Below are 25,474 nucleotides of genomic sequence, written 5' to 3' on the forward strand. Positions count from 1 at the left end.
TGAGGGACGCCAACTGAGGGCCTCTGGAAGTAGCAAGCTGAGTTCGTGAAACAGGGCAAAGACAGAAAGACTTCTCGATAAAATCATTGAGAGCGCACAGTCTCCACAAGAACACATTCCCCGCCTCTTTTTAATCTTTTTTTATCTATTCTATTTTCTATTACCTTTTTAATTTTTACTTTTGAAACAATTGTATATGCTCCCAGTTTTAATCCCTTTAAAATTTTTCTTTTAATATATATTTATTATTATTATTTTTAAAAATCCACCTGATTTCATTTTCATTTCTCTTGGTTTTGACCTCCAATATTGATTATACACAGGTTTCAAATACTGCTTTTTGATTTTTTCTCATTTTTTAAAGGTTTTTAAAAGAAGTCTCAACTCGATTTCTATTCTGCTTCAACTTGCTCTTCTATTATTGATTATAAACTGTTTTCCAACCTTGTTTTTCCTCCCTTCTTTTAAAATTCTCTCTTGTTTTATATTTTTTTAATTTTGTTCTATTTTCTATTACCTTTAAAAATTTTACTTTTTAAACAATTGTAGATGTCTCCAGTTTTAATCCCCTTGAAAATTTTTCCTTTAAAATATTTTAAATTTTATTATTTTTAAAAATTCACCTAATTTCATTTTTATTTCTCTTGGTTTTGATCTCCTGTTATTGATTATACACAGGTTTCAAATATTTTTTCTGATCTTTTCTCCTTTTCTAAGATTTTTAAAACACGTCTCAACTCAATTGCTATTCTGCTTCAACTTTCTCTTCTATTATTGATTATACACTGTTTTCAAACCTTTTTTTCTCTATTCTTTTAAAATTCTTTCTCTTTATTTAAGTTTTATTCCTGAATAGGCTTCAGATAGATAAATAAATAAACTCCTTAAGGACCACAATAGATAACTGATACTCCATAAGCCACAGTGCCAGAGAGATATGAGCAATATGAAGAAGCAGACAAGCCACTTCCAGTTAAAAGAACAAGAGAAATCCCCTGAAAGAATGATCAATGAAATAGACGTTGATAGCTTACTAGATCAAGATTTCAAAAAATGAGTGATCAAAGTACTGAATGAACTAAAAGAGATAGTGTTTAGAGATATAAAATATGTCAAAAATGAAATAGAAGCTATAAACAAGAGCCAAGTAAAATTGGTAAACTCATTTGCTGAGATGTGAGCTGATCTAAAGGCTGTACAAAGCAGGCTAGATAGAGGGAGAGGCCAAGATGGCGGAGTAGTAGGATGCTCATAGCTCATCCTCTCCCACAAATACACCAAGACTCACATCCACGGAACCACTCAGCCAACCAGAGCACCTGAGAAACTCCGACAGAACATCGTCCTCTTCAAAAGACAAAGATGCCAAAAATCTGGCAGGAGAAAAGGAAAAAAGAAAGAAGAAAAGGCAAAACAGTGCGGGACGGGTCTGGTGGGGACGGAGTGACAAAGGAGGACTAGCGCTTGTTTGCTGAACCTCCACCTCTCCAAAGGAGAGGCCAGTGGGATGGAGGGGGAGCCTCCAAGGCTCGGATCTGTACAGAGCAGCCATTGACTGACAGAACTAAGTTAAACGGGCACCCAGCCCGAGACGCGAGCAGACAGCTGGGGGCCAGGACAGGCTGTCCGAGCCAGGCGGAGGACGGGGGCAGCTGCACTGAGGCAGTCCAGGGGGACTGCAGGATTCTGCGCGTTGTGGTGGAATGGGTGCACAGGGCAGAACAACCTGGGCCCTCCATAAAACAACACGGCTGATGTGCCCTGGGGGGAAGGGTGCATTCCCCCATCTCTGAAAACCAGTGGAAGATTTTTGGGCAAAGAGAGGCGGGGCCCAGGCACAGCCGCCATACCCTCCGGTGCTTAGCACCCAGGCTGGGGCTGGGTCGAAAACTGAACCCCTGCCTAAGGGCTTAGCAGCCTCAAAGGCCAGAAGGAGACTTGTCTACAGCCTAAGGCAGATGGGACCCTTCCATCCTGATCCCTCAGAGAACTCACACGGCCAAGACAAAGAAGGAGCTGAGTTTTGGCACGGAGCAGGGGCGAGGCTGTACCGCGGTCTTCCCCAAGCCCACCTATGGAGCGCTGACCCTAGGCGGAGCAGGCAGTGGCACATTGCTATGGAGCGACCTGTGCTGGGAGAGGGTGGGTGGCCACCTGTATTCCCGGCAGGAACGCAGCATCTGACCACAGTGCTGGGAGGGGGCGCGATCTGCCCTCCTACCTGGCCAGTCTGCACATCTGACTGCGGCATCAGGAGGGGCAGTGACCCGCCTGCCCAGAGCAAAGGAGAGCTGGGCCTGACCCAGTGTTGGGAGGGGGCATGATCTGCTTGCCGACAGGCACTGGGAGCAACACAGACAAGGGTGCCAACAGTGGGCCCCAGAAACAGCAAGCTGAGATCACGAAACAGGGCGAAGACAGAAAGACTTCTCATTAAGAGCACACAGTCTCCAGGAGAACACCCACTTTGGGTTTAAATCTGTTTTTACCTGTTCTATTTTCTATTACTTCTTAATTTTTACTTTTTAAACAATTATATATGCTCCCAGTTTTAATCCCTTTAAAATTTTTCTTTTAAAATATTATTATTATTATTTTAAAAATCCATATCATTTCATTTTTATTTCTCGTTTTTGATCTCCTGTTATTGATTATACACAGGTTTAAAATATATTTTTTCCCTCTTTTGTCCATTTTTAAAGGTTTTTAAAAGACGTCTCAACCTGATTGTTATTCTGCTTCAACTTGCCCTTCTATTATTCATTATACACTGTTTTCAAAACTTTTTTCTTCCCTTCTTTTAAAATTCTCTCTTTATTTTATCTTTTTTAATCTCTTCTACTTTCTATTACCTTTTTATTTTCTACTTTCTGAAAATTGTATATGTTTCTAGTTTTAATTCCTTTTAAATTTTTTCTTTTAAAGTAGTTATATTATTATTATCTTAAAAAAATCCACCTGATTTCATTTTCATTTCCTTTGGTTTTTATCTCCTGTTATTGATTATACAGAGGTTTCAAATATTGGTTTTTGAACTCTTTTCCATTTTTTAAAGGCTTTTTAAAAAGACGTCTCAACTCAAATTGCTAGTCTGATTAAAATTGTGCTTCTATAACTGATTATACACAGTTTTCAAACCTTTTTTTCTCCCTTCTTTTAAAATTCTCTTTCTCTATCTTCTCTTTTTTTCTTAATTTTATTCCTACATAGGCATTAGATAGATAAATAAGTAAACTTCTTAAGGATCACAATAGATAACTGATACTCCATAAGCCACAGTGCCAGAGAGATATTAACAAAATGAAGAAGCAGAAAAACAATTCCCAATTAAAAGAACAAGAGAAATCCCCTGAAAGAACGATCAAAGAAATAGACATCGATAGCCTACTAGATCAAGATTTCAAAAAAGGAATGATCAAAGTACTGAAGGAACTAAAAGAGATAGTTTTTAGAGATATAAAATACGTCAAAAATGAAACTGAAGCTATAAAGAAGAGCCAAGTAGAACTGGTAAACTCATTGGCTGAGATGAGAGCTGACCTAAAGGCTGTGCAAAGCAGGCTAGATAATGCAGAGGGACGAATAAGTGACCTAGAAGACAGGACAACAGAAAGCAACCAGTCAGAACAGCTGAGAGATAAACAAATAAAACCTGAAGAAAACAACATAAGAGACCTATGAGATAATATAAAGTGTGCCAATCTTCACATAATAGGGGTCCCAGAAGAGGAAGAAAGATCAAAGGGGGTTGAAAAGGTATTGGAAGAAATCATGACTGAAAACTTCCCAAACCTAAAGAAGGAATCAGATATCCAAGTACAGGAAGCTCAGAGGGTCCAAACAGGAAGAACCCAAACAGACCCACACCAAGACATATCATAATCAAGATGGCCAGAGTCAGGGATAAAGAAATGATTCTAAAGGCAGCAAGAGAAAAGCAAACAGTGAGTTACAAGGGAACCCCCAAAGGCTCTCAGCTGATTTCTCTACACAAACGCTACAGGTCAGAGGGAGTGGCAAGATATATTCAAAGTCCTCTATGAAAGAAAGATGCAGCCCAGAATACTTTATCCAGCAAGGCTATCCTTAAGGATAGAAGGAGACAAAAAGAATTTCACTGTCAAGAAAAAACTACAAGAATTTAGCAACACTAAACTCATGCTAAAAGAAATATTGACAGGTCTACTCTAAATAGAAAAGCAGCAGAATGCTACAGAAATGATAAGCTCACAACTGGTAAGGTGATAACTCATGAATTACAAACAAAATAAATATGAAATTGTAAAGAAGACATATAAATCATTAAGAGTGGGAGAAGGAACCAAGAAAATATAGACAATTTTTTTTCTTTCTTTTAAAAACATTTTTTTCTTGTTAGGATGCGTTATAGATTATCTTACTATCTGTTTAATACAAACAGTTATATTAATGGGTTAATAGACTTACAAAAAAAGGATAACCACAAGCCAAAAACTTACAAGGGAGTCACAAAAAGTACATAAAATCCATGATAATACAAAGGAAAATTACCAAACCACAAAAGGAAGAAGAAAGGAACAAAGAGGAAATACCAATTCAACTGCAAAGGTAAGATCAAAATAGCAATAAACATACATCTATCATTAATTACTGTAAATGTTAATGGACTAAATGCTCCAATAAAAAGACATAGAGTAGCAGACTGGATAATAAAGCAAGAACCTTCAATATGCTGCATACAAGAGACCCACTTTAGGGAGAAGGACACATATAGATTGAGAGTGAAAGGATGGAAAAGGATATTCCATGCAAATGGAAAAGCCAAAAAAGCAGGTGTTGCAGTACTGATTTCAGACAAAATAGACTTTAAAACAAAGACCATAAAGAAAGATAAAGAAGGACATTTTATACTGATTAAGGGAGTTATACAAGATGAGGATATTATGCTCATTAATATATATGCACCCAATTTATGAGCACCTAAGTACATAAAACAATTACTAACAGAGATAAAAGGGGAAATTGATGAGAATACAATCATAGCTGGAGATTTTAACACCGCATTACCATCACTAGACAGATCTTCCAGACAGAAAATAAATAAGGCAACACAGAATGATACAATAGAAAAATTACATTTGGTGGATATTTTCAGAGCATTAGAACCCCCCCCACCAAATAGGATATAGATTCTTTTCAAGTGCATATGGAACATTTTCTAGGATTGATCATGTACTTGGGCACAAAAGAAACCTCAACAATTTTAAGAAGACAGAAATTTTCTCAAGCATCTTTACTGACCACAATGCCATGAAACTAGAAATTAACTACAGAGAAACAAAGGAGAAAAAAAGGAAAGCATGGAGATTAAACAGTATGCTATTAAAAAACCGATGGGTCAATGAGTAAATCAAAGCTGAAAATGAAAAAAATACCTTCAGACAAATGAAAATGAAAACACAATGACACAAAATTTATGGGATGCAGCAAAGGCAGTGCTTAGAGGGAAGTTTATAGTGATACAGGCCTTCCTCAAAAAAGAAGAACAATCTCAACTAAACAATCTAACCCACCAGCTGAAAGAATTAGAAAAAGAAGAGCAAAAAACCCTAAAAGGCAGCAGAAGGAAGGAAATAATAAAGATTGGGGAGGAAATAAATATAATGGAGATATAAAAAAAAAAGAAAAAAATGAAACCAAAAGCTGGTTTTTTGAAAAAGTAAATAAAATCAACAAACCTCTGGCCAAACTCACAAAAAAGAAAAAAGAGAGAGCACAAATAAGCAAAATAAGAAAGGAAAATGGATAAATTACAACAAATAACACAGAAATACAGAATATCATATGAGAATATTATGAAAAACTATATGGAACCAAAGTGGATAACCTGGAGAAGATGGACAAGTTTCTGGAAACATACAGTCCACCAAGACTGAACCAAGAAGAAACTGACCACTTGAACAAACTGATCACTAGAAATGAAATCGAATTAGCAATAAAAAACCTCCCTACTAATAAAAGTCCAGGACTGATGGCTTCATTGGGGAATTCTACCAAACGTACAAAGAAGAACTCATACCAGTCCTTCTCAAACTCTTCCAGAAGATTGAAAAGGAAGGAATACTCCCAAACTCATTCTATGAAGCCACCATCACCCTGATACCAAACTAGGCAACGACACTACCAAAAAAGAGAATTATAGGCCAATATCACTGATGAACACAGATGCAAAAATCCTCACCAAAATATTAGCAAATAGAATCCAACAACACATAAAAAAGATTATGTATCATGACCAAGTCGGGCTCATCCCAGGGGCACAAGTGTGGTTCAACATACGCAAATCAATCAATGTAATACATCACATCAACAAGAGAAAGGACAAAAACCACATGATCATCTCAGTAGATATCAAAAAGCTTTTGATAAAATTCAATAGCCATTTATGATCAAAACTCTCACCAAAGCGGGTATAGAGGGAATATATCTTAACATCATAAAAGCTATATATGACAAACCTACAGCCAGCATAGTACTCAACGGTGAAAAACTCAAAAGCTTCTCACTAAAATCTGGGACAAGACAAGGATGCCCACTATCACCACTCCTATTCAACATAGTCTTGGAAGGCCGAGCCACAGCAATCAGGTAAGAGAGAGAAATAAAAGGGATCCAAATTGGAAAAGAAGAGGCAAAAGTGTCACTATATGCAGATGACATGATACTATATATAGGAAACCCTAAAAGGTCCACACAAAAACTAGTAGAACTGATCGAAGAATTCAACAAGGTAGCAGGTTACAAGATTAATGTTCAAAAATCAGTTGCATTTCTTTACACTAACGATGAATCAACAGAAAAAGAGAGTAAAGAAACAACCCCCTTTAATATAGCACCCAAAGTAATTAAATACCTACGAATAAATCTAACCAAGGAGGTGAATGAATTATACACAGAAAACTATAAAACACTGATGAAGAAAATTAAATAATCTTTAAAAAATGAAAAGATATCCCATGCTCTTGGATTGGAAGAATCAATATTGTTAAAATGGTCACACTGCCCAAGGCAATCTACAGATTTAATGCAATCCCTATCAAATTATCCAGGACATATTCCACAGAGCTAGAAAAAATCATAATAAAATTTATATGGAACCATCAAAGACCTAGAATTGCCATAGCATTACTAAACAGAAAGAAAGAGCTGGAGGAATAACTCTCCCAGACTTCAGACAATACTATAGGGTCACATTCATCAAGACAGCATGGTATTGGTACAAAAATAGACATATAGACAAATGGAACAGAATAAAGATCCCAGAAATGAACCCACAAACATTTGTAAACTCATCTTCTACAAAAGAGGCAAGAATATACAATGGAATAAAGACAGTCTCTTCAGCAATTGGTGTTGGTAAAACTGGACAGCAGCATGTAAATCAGTGAAGCTAGAACACTCCCTTACACCATACACAAAAATAAACTCAAAATGGATCAAAGACTTAAACATAAGACAAGATTCAATAAACCTCCTAGAAGAAAATATAGGTGAAACATTATCTCACATACATCTTAAAAATGTTCTCCTAGGGAAGTCTACCCAAGCAATAGAAATAAAAGCAAGAATAAACAAATGGAACCTAATTTAACTTAGAGGCTTCTGCACAGCAAAGGAAACCAGAAGTAAAACAAAACGACAACCTACAGAATGGGACAAAATTTTTGCAAATGATGAAACCAGGAAAGGCTTGATCTCCAGAATATATAAGCAACTCATATGACTTAATAAGATAAAAAACAAACAACCCAATCCAAAAATGGGCAGAAGACCTAAACAAGCAATTCTCCAAGGAAGACATACAAATCATCAACAAGCACAAGAAAAGATGCTCAGTATCAATAATTATCAGAGAGATTCAAATCAAAACTACGATGAGGTATCACCTCACACCAGTCAGAATGGCCATCGTTCAAAAATCCACAAATGACAAATGCTGGAGAGGCTGTGGAGAAAGGGGAACCCTCCTACACTGCTGGTGGGAATGCAGTTTGGTGCAGCCACTGTGGAAAACAGTATGGAGATTCTTCAAAAGACTAAGAATAGACTTACCATATGACCCAGGAATCCTGCTCCTGGGCATATATCCAGAAGGAACTCTACTTCAAAAAGACACCTGCCCCCCAATGTTCATAGCAGCACTATTTACAATAGCCAAAACATGGAAACAGCCTAAATGTCCATCAACAGATGATTGGATGAAGAAGAGGTGGTATATTTATACAATGGAATACTATTCAGCCATAAAAACTGACAACATAACGCCATTTGCAACAACATGGATGTTCGTGGAGAATGTCATTCTAAGTGAAGTAAGCCAGAAAGAGAAAGAAAACTATCATATGAGATCGCTCATATGTGGAATTAAAAAAAAAAAAAGAAGAACATAAATACAAAAGAGAAACATACTCATAGACACAGAATACAAACTTGTGGTTTCTAAGGGGGCAGGGGTGGGAAAGGACAGACTGGGTTTTCAAAATTTATAGATACTGACAGGCCTATGCAGAATAGATCAACAAGATTATACTGTATAGCCCAGGGAAATATATACAAGGTTTTGTGGTAGGTCACAGCCAAAAAAAAAAAAAAAAAAAAAAAAATAAAGTGTGACAATTAATATATGTATATTCATGTATAATTTAAATATTGTGCTCTACCCTGGAATTTGACACAACATTGTAAAATGAGTATAACTCAATAAAAATGTTTAAAAAAATGAACGAACACATGTACACTATAAAACATGTTACTCCAAAACTAATGTGTCAATAATGAAATCAAAGAAGATATCAGAAAAAACCTTAAAACTAATGAAAATAAAAACACAACCTTACCAAATCTATATTATTCAGTAAAAGCAGTTCTAAGAGGAAAGTTCACAGTCATACAAGACTTTCTTAAGAAACAAGAAAAATGTCAAATAAACAATTTAACCTACCACCTAAAAGAATTAGAAAAAGAAGAGCAAAGAAGACCGAAAGTCAGCAGAAGTAAGGAAATAATAATGATAAAAGGAAATAAATAAAATAGAGTAAAAAAACTATAGAAAAGATTAATAAAACCAAGAGCAGATTTTTGAAAGAGTAAACAAAATAGACACATCTCTAGGCAGGCTCACCAAGAAAAAAAGAGAGAGGACCCAAATAAACAAAATAAGAAATAAAACAGGAGAAGTACCAAATGGTACCATAGAAATACCAAAAAAAAAAAAAAAAGTCATAGGACAGTAGTATGAGCACTTACATGCCAACAAATTCGACAACCTAGGAGAAATAGACAAGCTTCTGGAAACATGAAGCATGACAAATTTGAGTCAAGATGAAACAAATAATTTGAACAGACAAATCTCTAGAAGCAAAATTGAATCTCCTATGAAAAAAAAATCCCTGAAATCAAAAGTCCAGGATCAATGGCTTCACTGGGGAATTTTACCAACATACAAAGAACATACATCTTTACTTCTCAAACTATTCCAAAAAACTGAAGAGGCAGGAAGACTACCCAATTCATTCTATTAGACTACCATCACCCTGATACACAAATGAGACAAAGACACACACACACACAAAAGAAAAGAAAAGAAAAGAAAATTAGAGGCCAATATTTTTGAATGTATATAGATGCAAAAATCCTCAACAAAATATTAGCAAACTGAATCCCACAATACATAAAAAGGATCATACACTGTGATCAAACTGGATTCATTCCAGGGTTGCAAGGATGGTTTAACATAGTCAAATTAATCAATGTGATAGACCACATTAACAAAAGAGAAGACAAAAACCACATGATCATCTCAATGGACACAGAAAAAGCATTTGACAAAATTCAACAGCCATTCTTAATTAAAAAACTCTTACTATAATGGGTATATAGGGAACACATCTCAACATAATAAAAGGTATTTATGACAAACCCACACAAACATTGTACTCAATGGTGAAAAGTTGAAAGCCTTCCTGCTAAAATCTGGAACAAGACAAGGATGCCCACTCACCACTTCTATTCAACTTATACTTAGAAGTCCATAGCAGTTGGACAAGAATAAGAAATAAAACATATCCAGATTGAAATGGAAGATGTAAGACTGTCACTATTTGCAAATGATATAATGCTTTATATAGAGAACCCTACAATTCTCCACAAAAAACTATTAGAACTAATTAATGAACTCAGGTAGAAAAAGACAAGATTAACATACTGAAATCAGATGCATTCCTTTATTCTAATAATTAAATATGAGAAAAGGAAAGTTAAAAAAAAAGGTTCATTTAAAATTGCATCAAAAAATAAAATTACCTAGGAATAAACTTAACCAAGGAGGTTAGTGACCTATGTGCTGAAAACTATACTATAAAACATGGATAAAGAAAATTAAAGATGATTAAAAGAAAAGATTTCTTATGCTCTTGGGATGGAAGAATTAATATCGTTAAAATAGCCATACTGCCCAAAGCAATCTACATATTTAATAAAATCTCTATCAAATTACCCATGACATTTTTCACAGAACTAAAACAAATAGTCCTAAAAATGTTCTTGAGCCCCTAAGACCTAGACTTGCCAAAGAACTAAGCTGGAGGTATAACCCTTTCATATTTCAGACTATACTACAAAGCCACGTTAATCAAACAGCATGGTATTGCACAAAACCAGACATGTAGATCAATGGAACAGAATAGAAAGCCCAGGAATAAACCCACACACCTACAGTTAATTAATTTATGACAAAGGAGTCAAGAATATACAATGGAAAAAGACAGTCTCTTCAACAAGTGGTGTTAGGAATACTGGACAGCTACATGTAAATCAATGAAATTAGAGAACTCCCTCACACCATATACAAGAATAAACTCAAAATGGTTTAAAGACCTAAATATAAAACATGACATCCTAAAACCCCTAGAAGAGATTATAGGCAAAGCATTCTCTTACATAAATTGTAGCAATATTTTCTTACATCCATCTCCCAATGCAAAAGAAATAAATGCAAAAAATCAACAAATGGAACCTAATAAATCTTAAAAGCTTTTGCAAAGCAAAGGAAATCATCAACAAAGTGAAAAGACAACCCATGGAATGGGAGAAAGCATTTGCAAATGATGTGGCCAACAAGGGGTTAATATCCAAAATGTACAAACAGCTCATACAACTCAATATAAAAAAATTAAAAATGAACAGAAGACCTAAATAGACTTTTTTTAGAGAAGAAATACAGATGGCCAACAGGCACATTAAAATATGTTCAAAATCACTAATTATGAGAAATGCAAATCAGAACCACAATGAGGTATTTCTTCACACCAGTCAGAATTGCTATCATTAAAAAGTCTACCAATAATAAATGCTGGAGATGGTGTGCAGAAAAGTGAACACTTGTACACTACTGATGGGGAGATAAGTTGGTACAGCTACTGTGGAAAACAGTATGCGGTTCCTTGAAAAACTAAAAATAGAGATACCATATGATCCTGCAATCCCACTCTTGGGCATATATCTGGAAAAAATGAAAACTCTAGTTCAAAAAGATACATGCACTGCCATGTCCATAGTAGCAGTATTTACAATATCTAAGACATGGCAAAAACCCAATGCCCATCAACAAGATGATTGGCTTAAGAAGATGTGATTTTATACACACACACACACACACACACACACACACAAGCATACTATATATATACAATGGAATATCACTTAGCCATATAAAGAATGAAATATTGCCATTGTGACAACATGGATAGACCTAGAGAATATTATACTTAGTGAATTGTCAGACAGAGAAAGACAAATACTGTATGATATTACTTATATGTGGAATTTAAAAATAATACAAATGGATCTATATACAAAACAGAAACAGTCTCACAAACATACACAAATCAAACTTACAGTTACCAAAGTGAAGAGAGGGGAGAGGGACAAATTAGGAGCATGGTATTAACAGGTACATACTACTATACATAAAATGAGCAACAAGGTTTTACTGTATAGCACAGGGATTTATATTCAATATATTATAGTAACCTATAATCCATAATGAAATATAATCATAAACAAATAACTGAATCACTATGCTGTACACCTGAAACTAACACAATTTTGTAAACCAATTATATTTCAATAAAAACTGCAATGCCATATCACTACACATCCACAGAATACCTTTAATGAAAAAGACAATATCAAGTCTTGACAAGGGCATGGAGAAATTAAAACTCTCCTACGTTGCTTTGGAGAGAGGAAATTGTTCAAACATTTTGGAAAACTGTCAATATCTAGGGGAGCTGAACATAAGTATTCTCTATTAAGCAAGTATTCCATGCTGAGTTACATATCAAACTGAAATGCATACAAATGTCCACTGAAAGACATGTATAGGAATGCTTACAGCAGCACTATTCTTAATAGTCGAACAGAGGAGACCACCAAATAGCTGTCAAGAGGAGAATGGATAGAACATTGTGATATACTCATGTTATGGAATATTATACAGTAAGGAGACTATGAAAACTCAATGAATCTCATGAATAAAATGTTGAGAAAAATAATCCAGCCACAGAATAGCATGTACTGTGTGATTCTGTTCACATAAGTTCAAAAGCATGAAAATCTAATTTGTGGTGTTAGAAGGCAGGATAGTGGATGCTTCCAGATGATGGAGACTGAGGCAGCACAAACAGAATCTTGGGTTCTGGTAACTTTATGGAAATTCATTAAGCATTTCAGTTATGATCTGTACCTTTTTCTGTAAGTATGCCATATTTCAATAAAAAGTTTATATTAAAAAAATGCTTAGTAAACTCTGATCTACTAATATTGCATCATAAATGGAAGTTCCATGAAGGGAGAAAATAAAGTGCTGTAAATATACAAGTAAGACATTCCAAAGGCTTGGAAACTAATAACAGAGATTGAGAAAAGTGATGGATATATTTGAGAAATGTATAGGAAGTAACATTGAAAGAATTTAGTAACTGACTAGACATGAGAGATTAAGTAGAAGGAAGAGTAAAGATTTCTGCCTTGTTTCTGGTTTTGTTAACAAGATGATGGTCAGTATTTCGTACTCTGACATAAAAAATACAGAAGTAGGTAGATGTGAGTTATAAGGGAAAGTTTAAATTCAGTTTTTGACATGTAGAGTTTGAGATATCTGTGGAAAATACAAGTGAGTCTGCCCAGAAGGTGTTTGGATACAAGGGGTTGCATATTGGATAAATGTCACTAATGAGAATATGATTTGTAAGTCAATAGATGATATGAAAATGAATGAGGTCACTCCAGGAGAGCATGTTTAGATGAGAAAATTTGAGGTTACAGAACTGAATTATGAGAAGACTGAAAGTTCAAGAGTCAGTTCGAGAAGCAGCAACCCACAAAAGAGTTATCAGTGTGGTAAAAAGGGAAGTAGGGAAGTATATCAGAAGGAAAACTAGAAAGCAGAGAATTTCAAATGAGTGACTAACAATTTAATCATGTACTTTTTTGTTTTCTTTTTCTGATAATTTTTTTGAGAGGTGGTATGTGTAGAGGTGGGTAGAACAATATACTCATAGACTCTATTTCAGTGATGGACAGCAATAAAAAGGGAAGTAATCAGACTGTGGTGCTATTAGAAAGGGTACAGATTAAGTAAATTTTATTGACTTTTCAAAACTATGGATAGACATAGATATAGATATAGATGATTTTGTCTGGGTCATTGGGCATGATCAACTGGCTTTAGTTATTCCTTTAAGGCTTTCCTTCATCTCTTTGCTGACATTTAGAAAATTTTGGAGAGTGCATGAAAATATGGAAGTCTTTTTTAAAAATGTCAAGATAAAAAGCATAATGCCTGAAACATCATTGTGTTCACAGAAACTGTATATATCTGGTCTGTATGAAACACCAAAAAGACACTAGTCATCTACTAAGGTGCACTCATGTCCTTGAATATGGTTCAATCTTTATATTAAATAGCTATATTAAATAAGTATAATTCATTTAAAATGGTTACAACCTTTTCAATTCACTGAAAATAGTATTACTTCCTAATGCTTCAAATATCTAAGTATCTAGCAGTGATATTTTACATAATATGAATATTTTATCTAAATCTTACTGTTTTCAGCAATTTTAACAGTTAATTTAAAATGCATGCCTGCATAATTCATACAGAAGGCAAAATAATGTTGAAGATTATTTTATTTTACAAAAAGACCAGTTGTATTCAAGGTTTGAGAAGAAATAAGTATTAAAATGTGTAAATGCTTTCATAAGATTTAAATTTTAACCTATGTGCAGTCCAGTCAATGAATATTATCCAACCTTCAATGGCAACATACTAACATAAATGCACAGTTGCTGAAAGTTATAAATTAAAAATCAAGATCATGTTTATTTTGGAAATGATGAGAAAACTTTGTTATAGCTGTTTAATATTCATTTATCTTGAGAAGTCCCTTTGCCCCAAGAGAAACTGATCTATAGCTACTGTGTTTATTTTTTATTATTCATGATTCAAATGTCCAGAAAGGGCTGTCAAAACAGCAAGCAAGTTATAGACCACAGTAAGTCTTTCTCCTTTTCCTTATCTTCTACAGTATTCATTTTCTGAAACAGTCATTTCCCCTTGTATTTAGTGTAATAGTTAAAAGCACAGGCTCTGGAATAAAACTCTCAACATTCGACTCCTAACTTTTTACTTACCACTTATGTGACCTTGACCTAATAATTCTCTGCTTTAGTGTCTTCATCTCTTAAAATGAGGAAAGTAATAGTGCCTATATCATAGAATTGTTGTTAGGATCAAATGAGTTAGCTCTCATAGACAGTGCTTAGAAATGATGCTTCACATATAGAAAACAGTCAACACTAACTACTAAAATACAATAATAAATATTTCCTCATATGGTTAAATTTATGAGCAAGGTCAATGTCAATATTTTGTATTCTACCCCCACCAAAAAAGCCTTCCAAAACTTCAATACATATTTATTTAACCAATGTAGATAATTTGTGATTACTTTCTCATTTACAAACTTAAGAATTATGTGTTCAATTCCAAAAAGAAGTTTAGAACATGATGCCAACTATAAATAAGGGCCAAATTGAGTAAAATGCATATTTTTCAATACATTTTACCAGAACAAAAACCATGACTATCTAGTGTGTCACTTTGGTGGAAGTAGTCAATATATATATATCGTATACATATATATATGGGAGAATGCTTTTGCCAGCTTTTCACTTATCTCCTATTTTAATTTTATTTATTCCTCTCATTTTAGCCTTCAAAGTTGTGTGAAATCAACTTAAGAGGACAAAACTACCCTTCTCTTTGCCCATATAATCAATACACTGCCAATATATCTTCATTATTTTATACAGTGCTTCAGGTTACCATGAATGTGAAAAATGTTATTTAAATTTTTCATCCGCTATCTTATACTTACAGATAACTTGTACATGGAATTAGGAAAATTCACCTGTTTGATTTTTCATTTCTCTTACATTAACCCAAACAATTCTTGCTTGACTTTTTGCTATGCAACTGTCAGCAATGGTAGACAGATGAATCACCTTGACATTTCCACTTTCATGTAGCACCTAAATCAAATGCATCTGTAAATGTGTGCTATAAACTATACGTCGCCTGCTCAGATAGGATGGCAAGTGAGTGATGCAAATGACAATGACATCTCCTCTATAAGAAAAAGTAAAATAACTGGACAATGTTTAACTGCAGCATTTGGTATAGACTCAGGTTCATTTCATCTTTAGCTTTCAGAATTCTTGATCAACAGTATTTTACCAACAGCAAAACAGCTAAATCATTAATATAGCATTTCCCCCATTTGCATCTTCTCACCTACTCATCAAGAATTATTGCTTGCATTTTACAAGTAAATTGAACTATTCATTTATATTTCAAGCCAAACAATTGCTTTCAGAAAAATCTAGTAATAAATAACAATACAAACAACTCTTGTTTTCATAGCCTGTCGGGATCATTTTCCATGGATTATTACAAGACTTCAATAACAACAAATAAATTAGGCATAAATCCACAGAATTTCAGAAAGAAAATCATTTTTAGTCTATGCCAAGTTTTGTAAGTAATTTTTAAAACTCTCTAGTAATATAAAATGCACCAAAATGACACAAGGACAGAAACTGAAGAGTTGAGGTTTTGGTTAAAAACCTATGTGTAATTTTTCAGCTGTGACTATAAGCAATTACAAAGGTTTATCTGACAGGCCTCATGGGGGAAGCTGCCCTCCCCACAGCAGACTTGGTACACAGCCAGTGCATCGCAGTCTCTGAAGTGAGTTGCAATCAAGAAATCAGGCCACCTTTGCTGGCTATGTTCTTTCATAGATTTGTATTTTTACCCCAAGTGCCTTCATTCCTAGGTCTCTTTTTAAAAATTAAAAAAAAAATTGAACTATAGTTAGTTTAGAATGTTGTGTTAATTTCTGGTGTATAGCGCAGTGCCTCAGCTATATATACACCTACATATATTCTCTTCATATTCCTTTTCATCACAGTCCACCATGAGATACTGAAAACAGTTCCCTGTGCTACACAGCAGAACCCCACCATCTATCCATTCTATGTATAGTAGTTAGTATCTGCAAATCCTGAACTCCCAATTTATCCCTCCACCCCCATTCCTAGGTCTCTTTATGAGGCTTGGGTTGAAGTCTGCTTCAGGTGCCTCTGTGTAGATCTCCTTATAGGGTAATGAGCGGGGAGAAACTTGAAGACATTTTTCCCCACTCTGATTCAGTGAGTACCCAGTAATTTTCCCTTCCTAGACCTGTTCCTTTATCTTCTCCCTACCCCCATCCTAGAGTTCATAAAACTGCTGAAGCCTTTTGTTGAGGATTTCTTCAACAGTGAGACAACCATCACATCTATGCTGATCTACCTGATCCTCAACTGGTGCACCATTCCATGGGGAAAAATGAAACAAGAGGAGTCTGCACTACCTCCAGTATTACTCTTGCTTATATCATCACAGTAAGTGATTAAAAGCTTAACTCTTACATTTTGGCTCATTGCTCTAATTGGCTACTCAGCTGCTCTGACACCTGACAGCTCAGCAATCTCTTACCCACCTCAGCTGGGCTTCTGCCAGAAACGGAAGTGACAAGAGCATAAAAAGAAGTGTTTCAAAATTCTTTCTACATAGTCACACAGGGGTAGCTGATAATAAATTTAATATATGATAGTGATCAGTAAATTCAGTTAAAAAGGTAAATCCAGAAATATTGTGCAGACGCAGAGGGTCTTCAGAAAATGTGGACTATAGCCTATATGCCTAAATTAAGTCATTTGATTTTCCTGATCATAGAATATCGTTCAACCCATATCAATTCCCACAAGCTTGTTTTAGTGCATCTTGTAAACATTCAGTATTACAAAAGAGTGGTGAAAAGATGGCAGTGAAGAAGGCAGTAATGGATAGAGATTAAAAGTGTGTGTTCTGATATCGACCCACCTGTATTGAAATTCAAGCTCCGCTAGTTCCTGACTTCCTAGCTTTGAGTAAATTTTCCTTTCTGTGCCACATTTTCATTTATAAATTGAGGTAGTAGTGGTCCTTATACTGCAGCATTGTTTTGAGGATTAAATGAGATAATGGCCAGTGTCAGGCAAATGTGCTAACCACTATGCTACAGAAACACAAAGCCATGTCCAGAGTAAGTGCTTCAATATGTATAAATTATTGTTAGTAATATTGTGATGGTGTGATATGTTCTTTTACTTTATGTTTCTTTAAAGGAATCACTTTTCTCAGAATTTCCTGGGAATTTTGTTAAAATGCAGTTCCTCATGTCTTACCACAATCCAACTGAATCAGAAGACCTGAGTGTGAACCCTGGAATATATATATATATATATTTAACAATATGCCAAGGTGGCTCTGATGCACCCTCAAGTTTGAGATCCATTGCTTCAACCTCTTTCATTCAGATGCTGCTTTTGACACTGATTTCAATACACTCTTGCTAGTTTTATTCTTTGGTGTTAGATTTATACCCCTCCCTATAGTTAGTCAACATGAGGAACTTGCCGCTTTCCCCCTTTATGCTGTAAATACTTATTTTCATGTCTTATATTTTCAACTTTATTTTTAGTTCCTTGAGATCATACTCATATCTGATCTTTTTGAATCTTTCTCACACTGTTTTACACATAATATAAACTTACTGAATATTAGCTTACTATATCAGTAATTTCAGTGATTACATATTATTAATTAAACCATGTACCAACATAAGTGCTTAATTCCTATTACTCCTAAGGAAATTTTCACAAATGCTTATAGGTATTACCAGTCAACAATGAAATGATCAAGAGACTCTTACACCAGCATAGTTAGAAAGATAAGCCTAAACACTCAAGAACTAATAAATTTTATATTCTCCATTATGACTGAGATGAAAAAGTATTTTAAAATATGGGCTAAGTCAGAGAATAAAGCCTTAATGGGAGTCTTACCTGCAAAACCCTAGTGTAAATTTATTTTGACAGTATTTTCTATTCATAAAAAATAAGCAAGTGGCAAAAATTAGAGATAGTAGAATTTGTTCCCTTTTATGATTCTAAGATGGTGTAATATTAAAAAATTATTAAAAATAAGAAAAAACATATTTTGAGTTGGTTTATCTGAGTTATATGTTATTTTACAGACATAAAAATGGCTGGAATAAGATAAACACTTACCTTCAGCCTGTAATTAAACAAAGTATTTCCTTTAAGAAAATTCACCACCAACTCTATAACCACTAAATACCACAGTCTTCTATCATTCTTTCATCTATTCCAAAAAGTGATTGAGAGATCCAGAAAGCACGTCCAGACTATACAGTAGGAAGTGGGATTCATTCTTTTTGCTAACTTTAATAGATTTTAAAGAAAAACAAAGACATAATTGTGACATTATTTACAGGATAATTAGACAAGAGGAAAAAAGAAACAACTTCCTTCTACTTGGATTGTATAAGTACATATATTACTACATAAAATATTTTTGTGTACAATATTTCTAAGAAGTTGGTTATGTGATGTACTCTATATAGACAAGGCTGTAACTACAATTATCTTTTAAAGATTTGATATGAGAAGTAAATGCATGGGTTCAAAATTATAAATCATACTTTATATAATGCAATGACTAAATTTAAAGCTTGCTGGTGGAACCGTTAAAATAAACAAGGTCTCAGATGATAGTGAATAAAAGTTCTCAGCATGTCTAGAAGTGTAATTGATTTAGCCTGTCTTTTCCTCAGTTTTCAAGACAAACTCACATTAAAGATAATAGGAATTTCATAACCATGGCATGCTCGCCATGGCCCCACATCCTCTTTGGCAGATTGCGTGTGCTTGAGAAGAGACTGCCCAATTCCAGGTACCTCCCTTGGAAAGAAGGAAAAGACTGGAACTTGCTTGCAGTTCTGGTTGTCTGGGAGCTTTTTAAGGGAATGACTTGTCAGATTTAGAGCACTGATGGGAACAGTGGCATGGTTTGGCTATCAGATTGAAGAGCACTGAAACCAATGGCAGGCAGCATGGTGAATTAGAGCTGTAGAAGGTCTGTAGTCCTGCGGGTGCCTGAGGGCAGATATTATGGGCAGGAATGCAATAGAAATCTAAGTCTTCCGAGAAGTGAAAGTAAAACTTTTTGGGAAATCAGGACAGTTAAAAGCAGCCTTGTTTACATGGGAACTGCAATAAAAGCATAGACCTAGGGAAGATGCATCCCCAGAAAAGGTTTTAGAGGATGCTTTACACTGGGCTGATTAGTGAAGACATGATTAATGAAGGTCTACATCTGCATGAAGCCAGTCCAAAAAGACTGAGAAGCAGCTGATTTTTCAAAAGCCCAAATATCAATAAAAGATCACAAGGCATAAAAAATACTAGGGAAATTGACCCATTAAAATGAACGAAATAAATCTCCAGAAACAAACTTTTAACGCAGACAGGTTTTTAAGTTCAATGAACTCAATGAGCTAAAAGAGAACACAGACACACAATTAGGAAAAATAAAGAAAACAATTTACAAACAAAATTAGAATATCAACAAAGAAAAAAATATTTTTAGAGAGACCAAACATAAATTCTGAAGCTGAAAAATACAATAACTGAGTTAAAAAATTCACTAGAAGGATGTTACAGAAGATTATGCAAAAAAAAAAAAAAAAGGAATTGGAAAACTTGAAGACAGGTCAATTGTAATTATCAAGATTAAGGGACAAAAAGAGGAAAAATTAAGAAAAATTAACAGATCCTAATGGACTTACTGAACACTTTATGAAGATCAGTATATGTATTCTTAGATTTTCAGAAGGATAAAAGAGACAGAGAGAGAAAGCTTATTTGAAGAAATAATGGCTGAAACCTTCTCAAACTAGAGGAAAGAAATGGATATGCAAATACAAAAGCTCAATTAACTCCAAGTAAGTTAAGCACAAAGAGAATCACACTGAGACACACTATACTTAAGCTATCAAAAGTCAAAGACAAATAGAAAATTTTGAAAGCAGAAAATCCCAGAAGAAATTCTACAGGCCAAAGGTAATACGATGACATATTTAAAGTGCTGAAAGAAAAAAGCAACTGTCAACTGAGAATACTACATTTAGCAACTCTGACCTTCAAGAATGAAGGAGAAATGAAGACATTCCCAGATAAACAAAAGCTGAGGGAGATTGCTACCACTATACCCATCATACAAGAAATGCTAAAAGAAGTCTTTCAATGGTATCGATACAAAAACAGACATATGGATCAATGGAACAGAATAGAGAGCCCAGAAATAAACCCACAAACTTTGGGTCAACAAATCTTCGACAAAGTAGATGAGAACATACAATGGAATAAAGACAGTCTCTTCAGCAAATGGTGTTGGAAAAACTGGACAGCAGCATGTAAATCAGTGAAGTTAGAATACTTCCTCAGACCATACACAATAATAAACTCAAAATGGGTTAAAGACTTAAACATAAGACAAGACACAATAAACCTCCTAGAAGAAAATATAGGCAAAACATTATCTCACATACGTCTCAGCAATGTTCTCCTAGGGCAGTCTACTCGAGCAATAGAAATAAAAGCAAAAATAAACAAATGGGACCTAATTAAACTTACAAGCTTTTGCACAGCAGAGGAAACCATAAGCAAAACAAAAAGACAACCTACAGAATAGGAGAAAATATTTGCAAAAAATGAGACTGACAAGGGCTTGATTTCCAGAATATATAAACAGCTCATATGACTTAATAACAAAAAAACAAGCAACCCAATCCAAAAATGGGCAGAAGACCTAAACAAGAAATTCTCCAGTGAAGACATACAAATGATCAATAGGCACATGAAAAAATGCTCACTATCACTCATTATCAGAGAAATGCAAATCAAAGCTACAATGAAGTATCACCTCACACTAGTCAGAATGGCCATTATTCAAAAGTCCACAAATGACAAATGCTGGAGTGGGTGTAGAGAAATGTGAACCCTCCTACACTGTTGGTGGTAATGTAGTTTGGTGCAGCCATTGTGGAAAACAGTATGGAAATTCTTCAAAAGACTGAAAATAGACTTACCATATGACCCAGCAATCTCATTATTGGGCATATATCCTGAAGGAACTCTAATTCAAAAAGATACCTACACCCCAATGTTCATAGCAGCACTATTTACAATAGCCAAGACATGGAAACAGCCTAAATGTCCATCAACAGATGACTGGATAAAGAGGTGGTATATTTATACAATGGAATACTACTCAGCCATGAAAAGTGACAACATAACACCATTTGCAGCAACATGGATGTCCCTGGAGAATGTCATTCTAAGTGAAGTAAGCCAGAAAGAGAAAGAAAAATACCATGTGATATCACTCATATGTGGAATGTAAAAAAAAAAAAGACAAATGAACTTATATATAAAACAGAAACAGACTCACAGACATAGAATACAAACTTGTGGTTTCCAGGGGGAGGGGAGTGAAAAGGGATAAACTGCAAGTACAAGATTTGCAGATATTGACTGTTATATATAAAATAGATAAACAAGCTTATACTGTATAGCACAGGGAAATATATTCAATATTGTGTAGTAGCTCACAGTAAAAAAGAATATGAAAATGAATATATGTATATTCATGTATGACTGAATTATTGTGCTATACACCAGAAATTGACACAACATTGTAAACTGAATTATAAAAAAAGAAGTCTTTCAAGTTGAAACAAAAGGACACTAGACAGTAACTCAAATCCAGTGAAGGTAAATATTTGGAAAAATATAAAAATGTGTGTACTGTACTTCTGGTTTGTAACTCCACTTTTAATTTTAATAGTTTAAAAGACAAAAGCAAAAAAAAATCTATAAATCTGTATTAATGATATACAAAGGTAATATGTAACATCAATAGCTGAGAACTTCTCAAGCCTCAAAATAGATTTAGAAATCCAAGTCAGTGAAGCTAACAGGTGACCCCAAAATTTGAGTTCAAAATGACCTCCAAAAACCATCATGATACATCAGAGACAGAGCATGCCCCCCCACCAAAAGCAAGAGAATACAAATTCTCTCATACAAGGAAACCTCCCTAAGCCTCTCAGCAGATTTCTCAGCAGAAACCACACAGGCTAGTAGAAAATGGGTTGATATATTTGAATTACCAAAAGAAAAACATCCTGCAAACCAGGAATATTTTATCCAGAAATATTGCCCTTCAAAAATAAAGATGAGATAAAGACTGCACCCTCAAAATCAAAAGCTGAAGGAGTTTATTACCACTGGACCTATCTTACAATAAATGCTGAAAGGGGATCTTCATGCTGAAAGAAAGAATTCTAATTAGCAATTTTCATATGAAAATATATGAAAATATGCAACACATTAGTAAAGAGATGTATAGTCAGATTAAGAATACTCTAATACTGTAAAATGTTGGTCTATTAACCACTTAACTCTAGCATAAACTTTAAATGATAAAAGTATTAAAAATAAATATAGGTACAATAATTTTTAAAACATTTTTATTGAGTTATAGTCATTTTACAATGTGTCAAATTCCAGTGTAGAGCACAATTTTTCAAATATACGTGAACATACATATATTCATTGTCACACTTTTTTTTCACTGTGAGCTACCACAAGATCTTGTATATATTTCCCTGTGCTATACAGTAAAATCTTGTTTATCTATTTTGCATATGCCTGTCAGTATCTATAAATTTTGAAAACCCAGTCTATCCCTTCCCACCCCCCACCCCCTTGGCAACCACAAGTTTGTATTCTTTGTCTATGAGTATGTTTCTTTTTTGTATTTACATTTTTTTTTTAGATTCTACATATGAGTGATCTCATATGGTATTTTTCTTTCTCTTTCTGGCTTAGTTCATTTAGAATGACATTCTCCAGGAACATCCATGTTGCTGCAAATGGTGTTATGTTGTCATTTTTCATGGCTGAATAGTATTCCATTGTATAAATATACCACCTCTTCTTTATCCAGTCATCTGTTGATGGACATTTAGGATGTTTCCATGTCTTGGCTATTGTAAATAGTGCTGCTATGAACATTGGGGTGCACGTGTCTTTTTGAAATAGGGTTACTTCTGAATATATCCCCAGGAGTGGGTACAATAATTTTAATGGATATAAAAATATAAAAAGATGTAAATTATGACATCAAAAACAAAATGTGGGGGGAGGAGTAAAAGGGTAGGATTTTGTATGTGGTTGAAGTTAGGTTGTTTTCAGCTTAAAATAGACTATTATATTTATGAGATGTTTCAAATAAGCCTCAGGGTAACCACAAAGCAAAAACCTACACTAGATACACAAACAATAAAGAGAAGTGAATCGAATCATCTGACCACAGACCCTCATGAATTCACTAAGAAAAACAAAAAGAGAGGAAGAAAGGAGCAAGAGAAATACACATAGCCAGAAAACAATACAATGGCATGAGTACGTCTTAACCTATCAATAATTATGTTAAATATAAATAAATTATATTTGCCAATCAAATGGCACAGAGTGGCTGTGTGGATAAAAATATAGGACCCTACTATATGCTGTTTACAAGAGACTCACTTGAATTTCAAGGACACACATATGCTAATAGTGAATGGGTAAAAAAGATACTTCACACAATGGATCTCAAGAGAACAGGGGTAGCTATACTTATTTTGTAAAAATGGACTTGAAGCCAAAAACCATAATAAGAGACAAATAATGTCATTACATACTGATAAAGGGGTCAACAATCAAGAGAATATAACAATTGTATATTGACTCCATGACTGGAACTTCTAAATATATTAAACAAAACCTATTTGAAGGGAACAACAGATAATAACACACTAATAGAAACTTTAATACCCTACTTTCAACAATGGATATATCTTTAGAATAGTCTTCTTTATTTTTCAGATGCTTCATCATTAGCTTAAAGTAATGCAAATAATTTCTATATATTGATTTTGTATCCTGCCACTTTACTGAAATCATTAATTCCAACAGTTTTTTGAATGACTCTGGGATTTTCTGTATATAAGATCATATCATCAGCAAATAGCAGCAATAGCAGCAAATTCATTTCTGATTTGAGTGCCTTTTATTTCTTTACCTTGCCTAATTGCTCTAGCTAGAACTTTCAGTTCTATATTGAATATGAGTGGTGAGAGTGGACATTCTTGTCTTGTTCCTGATCTTAGGAGGAGATGCCTTCAATTTTTCTCCATTGAGTATAATGTTAGTTTTGGGTTTGTCAAAAATGGCCTTTATTATGTTGAGGTTTATTCCTTATATTCCCAATCTGTTAAGGTTTTTTATCATGAAACAATGTTTTATTTTGTCAGATGAATTGTCTACATCTGTTGAGATGGTCATGTTTTATTTTTGCCTTTCATTTTATTGATGTGATATATTACAATTATTGATTTGTGTGTATTGAACCATCTTTGCATCACAGGGATAAATCTCACATGATCATGATGTATAATTATTTCAATATGTTCCTGAATTTGGTTTGCTAATGTTTTGTTGAGAATGTGTCCATCTGTATTCACCAGGTATATTGGTCTATGGTTTTATTTTCTTGTGATATCTTTCCTGTGGTATCCTTATCTGGTTTTGGTATGAAGGTAATGCTGGTTTCATAGAATGAGTTGGAAATGTTCTCTTCTCCTTGATATTTTGGAAGAGTTTGAAGAGAATTTGTTTAAATTCTGCTTTAAATGTTGGCAAAATTCTCCAGTGAAGCCATCTGGTCTTTGGGTTCTCTGTGGAGTTTTTGATTACTGATCCAATCTCTTTATTCATTATTGGTTTGTTCAGATTTTCTGTTTCTTCTTGATTCAGTCTTGGTGTGTTGTGTGTTTCTAGAAATGTATTCATTTCTAAGTTATGTAATTTG

Source organism: Camelus dromedarius, chromosome X (assembly GCF_036321535.1).
Source record: "Camelus dromedarius isolate mCamDro1 chromosome X, mCamDro1.pat, whole genome shotgun sequence".
NCBI lineage: Eukaryota > Metazoa > Chordata > Mammalia > Artiodactyla > Camelidae > Camelus > Camelus dromedarius.